This window comes from Leptonychotes weddellii, chromosome 4 (assembly GCF_054177405.1).
Source record: "Leptonychotes weddellii isolate Sample4059 chromosome 4, ASM5417740v2, whole genome shotgun sequence".
NCBI lineage: Eukaryota > Metazoa > Chordata > Mammalia > Carnivora > Phocidae > Leptonychotes > Leptonychotes weddellii.
In genome coordinates this window covers 164,437,770-164,446,860 of record NC_138372.1, presented here as the reverse complement: position 1 = coordinate 164,446,860, position 9,091 = coordinate 164,437,770, and the positions used below count along the sequence as shown (strand labels likewise).

General features: G+C 39.2%; 1 long non-coding RNA gene across 1 annotated transcript in view; it reads left to right on the top strand.

Annotated features, from left to right (window-relative positions):
- Positions 1-8,272, top strand: part of LOC115937703 (uncharacterized) — a 26,372-nt gene extending 18,100 nt beyond the window's left edge. The window contains exon 2 of the long non-coding RNA XR_004072946.2: positions 2,483-8,272. This is a non-coding gene — a long non-coding RNA (uncharacterized LOC115937703). The remainder of the gene's footprint in view (positions 1-2,482) is intronic.
- Positions 8,273-9,091: the final 819 nt, after the last annotated feature.

Here is a 9,091-nt window from a genome sequence, read left to right as displayed (position 1 = left end):
ATAAAAAACAAAACCATTCAGGATTTGTCATCAAACCATTAACATAAGAATCTGTGAAGATTTCTACCTTTAAGTAAGTCTCTTACCTATACCTTTTTTAAAAGTCCTCATCATCTGAAGCAGGCCTTCATGATCTGACCACTACAACAGCCTTCTCATCAGTCCCTTACCACCTCCCCGCCCCTGCCCTTCAGCTCTTCATCTGTACCACTAGCAGTGTCATTTGAAACAGGGATCCAGTCTTGGTTTTTGCCTTAAAAATCATCATTGGTTCTTCTAAATTCCTTTCACCACCTCATCCAACCTGTAGCTTCCTTTAGATTGTCATTTCTAGGAGAATAGGTATCTTACTGGCTTTATTCACCACTCTCCCCCAACACCTAGAGCAGTGCCTGAAACAGCTAATCATTCCATAATTCTCCAGGCCAAGGCTTCCCAAAAGGTGTGCCTGTAAAAGGTTACTGGTTGGTTGAGAAGTGCCTATGGGTGTTTTCCCCCTTTGTGATGGCCAAGTGGAAGCCTGGCTCATCCAGGGCTTCACTAAGAGTAACTGGAGTCTGAGGTCTCTGCATAATGATCCGGGACGTGCTGAGTACAGGCAAGAAGATGTGCTGTGCCCTGCGTATCGACTTCAGCAGCCCGCCTCAGAGTGTGCCACTGCCCGCTGTGGGTGAGGGGGCCATGGAGCTGCTGGAGAAGGTGTGTCCCGGTGCCCGAGGAGCCGGCACAGCCCGAAGTGGTGCCAGTGGCCAGAAATGGGAGTGGGAAGCAGTGGAGGCTAGTCAGAGTTGCCCAGCTCTGGAGAAGTCTGCAATCCGACTTCACGTATGTTGGATACGCTTGGTACACTTGTGGCTGCTGTGCCCGTTTAGTGACCTTCAGTTAGCTACAGAGTGAGCAGTCGGACCTTGTAGGTGCGTCTACAAATGATTTTTAATTTGCAGATGCACATTGATATGAACTTGCTGTAAGAATGTTCCAATTGTTGGGGCACCTGGGTGGCTCAGTCGTTAAGCGTCTGCCTTCGGCTCAGGTCATGATCCCAGGGTCCTGGGATCGAGCCCCGCATCGGGCTCCCTGCTCGGCGGGAAGCCTGCTTCTCCCTCTCTCACTCCCCCTGCTTGTGTTCCCTCTCTCGTTGTGCCTCTCTCTGTCAAATAAATGAATAAAATCTTTAATAAAAAAAAAAAAAAAAGAATGTTCCAATTGCTTTGAAACCTATTCACATATCACAGGGATTTTCGATAATACTTATCAATGAAAGAGAAGACCTTTTGAGTCTTTAAACTAATTGTAACTAATGCAACTGTTCGACTAAATTATTTTTTTGCACTTGAGCAGGTAAGTGTGAGTTCGGTTATGACTTAGTTTACACAGTAATTCTTAAAATGTTATTTAAATTAACATTTTAAATAAGGTTTTCTTAACTGAAAAGTAAAAACAAAGAATAGTGTTTCTACTATTATTGTCATTATATCATCACTCATAGATGGGCCTAGTTGGTCTATTTGGTGGGAATGAAGCCAGTGGTTTGTTTTTGTTTATTTGCTTGCTTGTTTTCGCCTGCATTAGTTAATGCCATGTCAAGGAAAATTCTGTAGAACTCTGTATTCACACACCCTCACAGTTGTCAGGTCTTTCAGATGGAGACTTTTGCTTTCAGGGGGAAGGTTTTCAAGAAAGTGTGAGTGCAAACCTGTAAACACTATTAATGTCATGTAGTGCTTTATTATTTCAGATATGCTCTTATACTCCTATAATTTATTTAATCTTCACAACCACTCAGTATTTTTAATTCCATGTTACAAGGTTTTGTTATTTTACAGATTAGGAAACTGATTCTGAGTGGTTGTGACTTACTCAAGGTCACACAGCTAGTGTGTTAGGGGAAGTATAAAGATTTGATTGAACAGATGAGATATCTTCAAGGAAACAATGTAAGAATACTGTGAAAAGAGAAGTTAGTAGGAGAGTCATTTATACCTCTTGTCTTTTAGAAGAGGATTCTCTTTCTCAAGTATAGCATTAAGTAGATTTCCTACCTTTTTTTAAAAAGATTTTATTTATTTGAGAGAGAGTGAAAGAAAGAGAGCATGGGAAGGGGGAGGGTCAGAGGGAGAAGAAGCAGACTCCCCACTGAGCAGGGAGCCCAGTGGACTCCGTCCTGGGACTCTGGGATCATGATCTGAGCCAAAGGCAGATACTTAATCTACTGAGCCACCCAGGTGCCCTGATTTCCTATTTTTGAAAACAATACTTTAAATTAGATATAAGTGGATAACTTCTGAAGGTTAAAATAACTTGTTTGTATGTAATGTATATTTTGCCCATTTTTATAAGTATTTGCAAACAGAAAAGTGGTAATAAGAAGTGTAATTCTCAAATACTTTAAATAATGTTTGTGACAAAGATGGAAATCAAATCAAAAATGGTAAACCTTTAGCCACAGCTTACTGTGTGTGCTTTTTTGTTTGTTTTTAAGATTTATTTGAGAGAGAAAGCATGAGTTGGAGGAGGGGCAGAAGCAGAGGGAGAGGGAGAGAGAATCTCAAGCAGACTCCCACTGAGTGGGAGCCCGACACAGGGCCCAGTCGCAGGACACTGAGATCAGGACCCGAGCCGAAACCAGGAGTCGGACGCTTAAGCGGCTGAGCCACCGAGGTGCCCCACTGTGTGTTTGATTATGAATAAAAGAACAAAAGTAAAGAACATTTATGAAATACAGATTTTATAAGTAAAGATGGTGTCTAAAATGTATTTGGTAATTGATTTTCTTATAACATACTTTGTTATCCAACTTCTGTATGTTTACTTTTCAGCTGTCTTCAAAAATACATCCTATACAAATGTATGGCATTTGACAGAATTACCTCATAACCCTGAAGAAAAGTTTCTATGTATTATGCATATGAGTTAATTATAGTAGCTCTGATAAAAGTGTCTTTCTTGTGATCAACCTCTAAAAAGATTAAACTGAGAACAGAGAGGGAAATTAAAGGAGAGAGTTGGTAATAACTGGTTCATTGCAACTTAATGTGCAGCATCCTAATTAGTCGAGTATCCTTTGCCTACCTAGGCATGAAATAACTCTTTTTTTCTAATTTAAATCTGCAATTTTTCAATTGTAGAACAGCTTGAATAGTCTTTGTTGTAAATAGTCACTGGATTTTTTTTTTTTTTTTAAGTATTTGTCTTCAGAAACAATGAAGGTCATCTTGTATCCATAGAGACCACATGCACTTTCCTCATTATTTCTATATTCTGTAATAGGTAAGAGTTATTTATAATATTTAGACAAACAAAAACTATTACAGACCAACCTTTAAATATTATCACAGGGTAAATATCAGTGACTGAAATCTCTTACTCCAGAAAAATCCATACTCCAAAAAAATTGATATTGGAAAATTAGTGTATTTTCAGTAGTTACCGTGTATATTGGTGTTTTCAGTAGTTAATCCTATAGGGGGTGTGTGTGTATGTACACACACATGCTTATAGATGTATGTATGTTCATTTCTTGGAAATCACTGTGACTTAATTGTAGACTCAATTGTTTTAATATTTTTTAAGAAACAATAATTCTATGTGTTTTAGATTAAAGCAAGTCTTGGTTTCAGTGGGGTGTAGATTTACTATATTTTGCTAGTCTTCTCTCAGGTAAGTAGGAAAAGAATGGGAAACAAAATGGTTTTGGCGTATTGCTTTATAAACAAAGCCAAGGTCATGAGTCTGGTCTGTTCCTCTTATTTTCCACTTGGCTTTGTTTATTTCCATGGACTGTACATCCCTAACCTAACTCTAATGGGTATAGGGGAAAAAATATTAGACTCTTACTCAGTGTAGATCTACTGCCAGTAAAACCCACTGTATTGGCAGTCTAAATTAGGACACTTTTGTTAATGAAGGGAGTCACTTTTAATAATAATACCAGCGCAACACTCATAAATTCAGACTGGGGAGCACCTGGGTGGCTCAGTCTGTTAAGCGGCTGCCTTCAGCTCGGGTCATGATCCTGGGGTCCTGGGATCGAGCCCTACGTCCGGCTCCCTGCTCAGTGGAGAGCCTGCTTCTCCCTCTCCCTCTCCCTCTGCCTGCCACTCTGCCTACGTGTGCTCTCTCTCTCTCTGTCAAATAAATAAATAAAATCTTCAATAAATAAATTCAGACTGGTTTGGGTGGATGTATGGTCACTCTCTGATGATTAGGGGATTAGGATTGTCATTCTACTGTGTTGTTTCTTAACAATCTCGAAACTCTAGGTTTAGGGAGAGAAAAACTCATTTTTGCATGTATTAAGTAGAAAAATAGCTTCATGTAGGATAAGTGGGTAGTATCTTTAATTTTGCATATTTACCGAGTTAAATTTATAATGTATATCTGCTTTGTTAATCAGTCTGTTTAGGAAGAATTGCAGTTGATGAACCACATATTCTCTTGCTAACTAATTAATAACATTAACCTTATTATTTTGTCCCAGAATGTCACAGGACATCATTCAGCACTAAAGAGCCTGTAGATCATTAGATAAAGAAGGTGACAGGCTACATGCTTGTCTGTTCCTTCTGCTCACTTGTTGAGAAAGTCTGTTGTTGTAAACATCCCCGACTGGAAGCTGTAAGACATGGCAAAGCTTTCAGTCAGATGTTTGCTGCTACCGGCTATTCACAGACATCACTTGATTGTGCCAAGAGGTGGAATTGGTGAGGCTGTTGAGTGCTCGGGAGACGCCAGAAACGTCTAGATCCCTTCGTTTACTGCTGTCTGGGAGAGCGCCCCTGTGCGGAGGGCAGTGTGGGCTGCGGCGCTGATGGCAGGACACCCTGCGCCGGTCCAGGCCCGCGCGCCCCAGAGCCAAGGTCCTGCTGCTGCTGCTGCTGCTGCTGCTGCTGCTGGGCCTGAGAGAAGTTAGTGAAAAACTCTGCTTCCGCTGGCAGTTCTTAGGTTGGTTTTCACACTGTCAGTGAACTTGTTATTCCTTATTGCCTTTCCAGGTAGGCTGGAGTTGAACTTCCCACAGTTCAGGAGACTGATTTCCTCCCTTAGAAATTCCTTAGGAGTTCTGCAGATTAGGGGTACCACGACCACAGCCCTGCAACATAAACCTAGAAATCTCAATTTCTCTGTAGTGAAGAGGTGTGCGCATGAACTTTATCTCCGTCCTGGCAGCCTCCCTAATTTCCTGCACACCTCACCCCGAGTGACGTCACAGCTCCCCTGTCCGAAACATGCATGGCTGCAGACCATCGAGCCTGCGCACAGTGTTTCCTAGTGGTTGTGCTTGTCTTCCTTCAGTAAGTGTGTCTTCCCAGGTATTTTCAGGTTACCGCTTGCCTTTTCCTCATTAGAGTATGGATGCCTTGTGAGCAGGTGTACTGTATCTATTTTTCGGGCTTCCCTACAGAGCTGAATAATACGGGGCTTTTCTCAGAGGGCATTCAATGTGGACTAATTGATTGTGTATAATTTTATAGCAGCTGCTTTTCTGAGTTTTAAAATTTATTTTCTTATTTTTATTTGTCTATTAGACACTGGGAAACATTTGTTGAAATTTTTCTCTTCAATAAAGCATTGGTATTTTTATGATTTATTATTATTAAACTGCTAAACATCATACTGTGTTAGGTTCAGTACATAATTAAACCAAAAGATAAAGTTCTTGCTAACCTAATTTTAAATACGTATTTTTTTGATTGCATGACAAGCTTTCTGAGGGCAGGGACATTCTATCTTTATATAATTCTATGTTCCTGCATAAACGTTTATGTATCGGATTATTCTAATAACAATTTTATGTTATTGCAGCACTATCTACTGTATCCTTTTATTTTCAATCCAGATGAGCAAATGACAGTTTGGGTCATAATGTGGCTATTCCAGATGTATCCACGCTACAGCATTTATTTTTAAAGGCTCCTTTGTGAGAGTGGTGGTTTACAAGACTTACTTGGTCAGGAGTGGTGGGAGGGAGGATAGTTCGTTGCTTCAGATGCAAGTAGCTTGGCAACTTGTAAGGATAATTTTCAAGCTTGACAATTAGATGCATCAGGCATCCCTACTGAACTCTTAATGAAGCAGATTTATTGCATATTCCGTGACTCTCTGTTTTATCGCACTGGGAGCTTTAGGTTCCAGATAGCTGCAAATGGATAGAGCCATCTCTGAGAGCCCCAGAAGTGCTCCCTCAAAAAGGCAGAAGGAGTTCTCTGGTAATAGGATTATTTTGTTAAACCAGGTGACATTGTTTATTTCCTATGAAAAAGTTTGTTATTGCTTTAAAATTCAGTAAAATGGATAGAAACTGCCTAGTTTAATAATTTGCACAGTTGAATGTGAAAGGTTTTTCAAAATGATAGCCCAGATCCAAGCTAAAAGAAGGGCAGAGTTGTTATACTCTGCCCAGCTAGTCCAGTTATCCCTTGATGCTGCAGGATTAATGGTACAATCGGTGTTATGTAACATTTGTTCTATATTGTTCTGCCCTGATGAGGTGGATCGGAGACCATGTCAACTTTAATTCTGGATGCCCTTGCTTCAGTGTACTTGAGTACAGTCTTTTAATCCTTTGCAGATGACTTCCTCGTGTTTTAACAATTTTGAAGGACCACAAACTCCCACTGGCCTGCAAATTTAGCAATTGATTATTTAGAACAAATGCCTTAAAATGTTAGATTGTCAGTATTTTCCAGTAAACCTGTAACAACTTGTTTCCCTAGCTTTTGATTTAGTTTTTAGGGAGAAGTGCATGGTCTTTATTGACAGGTCTTAGAAAGCTCAGAAACTAAGATTTTTTTTATCAAATTAATATCAAAAATAAAACATTTTAAGTTACTGAACACCATTCTGAAAATGACAAGGTGTTTTTCCTTAATAAATATTTTGAGATTAGTTAGGGATTATTTTCTTAAGCAAAGAACTACCAAATTGTGTCAAGTTCATTTCCAGTTAGATATTATTGTGTACAGATATTCTTTGTTAACATCACATTGTTGGATGGATCCTCGTTGGTCTTAATACCTGAGTCCCTTCCACCTCAAGTCAGAGGCTTGGGGTGACCCAGAAGTGTGTGGTAAACTTGAATTCCCGACATGCCTTCCTCATTGCATGTAGCACCTCCGGACTCCAGCTCCCTTTCACTCCTCTGATTAAAACTTCATTCATTGAGTGAGTGTGCTTCTACCTGTTGCATGTATTCAGGACTTTTTTTTTTAAGTTTGAGTATCAGTCTGAGCTTAATTATTTTCTAAAATTATGCTGTTTCAAATAGTCTCTAGCATGGTTTCCCAAGTTCAGTTAATGATGTGTGGACATATGATACATGTTTCGATGTTGGCTTTTTCTTATCTGTAGCATATTACAAACTTCCAAATAATTTGACATTCACTGCTATCTTTGCTTTGACTTTCTAACATATTTGGTGAAATAATTAGTCTACTGGTTTTCAAATACTAGTATGTATCAGAATTACTCAGAGAATTTATTAATTGAAGCACAGATTGCTGGGCCCTGCAAGAGTTTCTGACTCAGGAGGTCTGGGGTGGGGCTTAAGAATGTGCATTTTCCCCCTAAATTCCCAGGTGCTACTGATGCCTCTGTTCTGGGTCCATGCTTTCAGAACTGTGGGGCTCATCTTACATTCTTTTCCCTTTTTGGAATTTGCCCATTTAACAACTGAATTTAAAAAAAAAAAAAATTAAATCCCCAACTTAAAAACATGTTGTAATCCAAAAATTTGATTTTAAAAAGGTTTGTTAGAAACCTGAGACCCATTTTTCCTCCTGAGAAAGTATCAGATTAATTGGCTAGCCCAAAAAACACTATATGAATATATTTGCAAAGAAAAGCAGAAGAAAAATTTTGTTGCAGTAAGAGTAGTTGAAACAAAAACAGTACTCTTAGAAAAAATAAAGGGTGTGTGTGTGTGTGTGTGTGTGTGTGTGTATGTGTTTAATCCTGAGACCTGATACTCCACGAAAAGTAGCCCAAAGGGGACAAGAGGCCAGGCCATGTAGAGACTTAGGAGGTTCTGGAAGGCCCTCAGATGCCTGTAAAATTCCAAAGATTTTTAGTTTGCCAGCAGTGGTTCTTATATTTAATTTTACTTCCAAATTTGAGGATTTCCTCTTTAATGCAAGTGTATCGATAAGGCCACTTGTTATGCTTAGTAGAGGCATTTGTGGTAATATTAGTTTAATCAGAGGAATGCAGAAAGAGGAAAAGGGATTTCTGTGGGGTAACTTAACAACACCTAGGATGGCGCAAGGTAGAAAGAGATCTGAGAATGTGGGAAAGATGTTCCTGCAGTGAAATTGTCTGAATTATGAATGTGGGGGAGATGCAGAGAGGCGCAGGGGAGGGGAAGAGAAATGAAAAATGAGGACAAGAAAGACTACAGCTAAGCTTTGAGCTCCTCAGAGTTGTTTTATTCATTTTGTATTTTACCCCAAATGGGAATATTCTTAATGAGGAAGAATGGGTGATTAAGGCATCATACTGGCCACTAAATGGGTTCCTATAAATGCAAGTTCACTTGTTAGGGGTATAGGAAGATGAGAGGCTGTAAAATCAGCCACATTTAGATCTGGAACATTTACAGGATGTCTGCATATATTGCCATAAATTATTTCAGTGAAAAGAATATCACTTCTGCCTTTTCCCTTGGATTCTAAACTTGATCTCAAAATACCTCCCGACTCTTGCCTCATTTCTGTGGATCACTGTACCAGTTCTTTTTTCAACAGATTCTACAAAATTATCTTCTTAAAAAAGTAAGTCATCATATGTACTTTGATATAAATTTGACTGTCAGGTAAAGGACCAGTATAAACACAATAAAGGGTTTTGTAAGTCCTGCTTTAAACCAAGTTGCAGTTCATGTAAACATCCTACACTCAGCTGTAATACATGGATTGGCTGGGAGGTGGGTGTTTACTTCAGCTGACTTGGAATATCAACCATTAACAACGATATAGGATTTGGCAATAGTACACAGAGGCTTGATTTTTTAATGTAATTATTTAAATTTAAATTACTGTCCTATCCTTTTATTTTATGTTGTTATATCTTGAACATGAGATAAGACTCTAGGTAT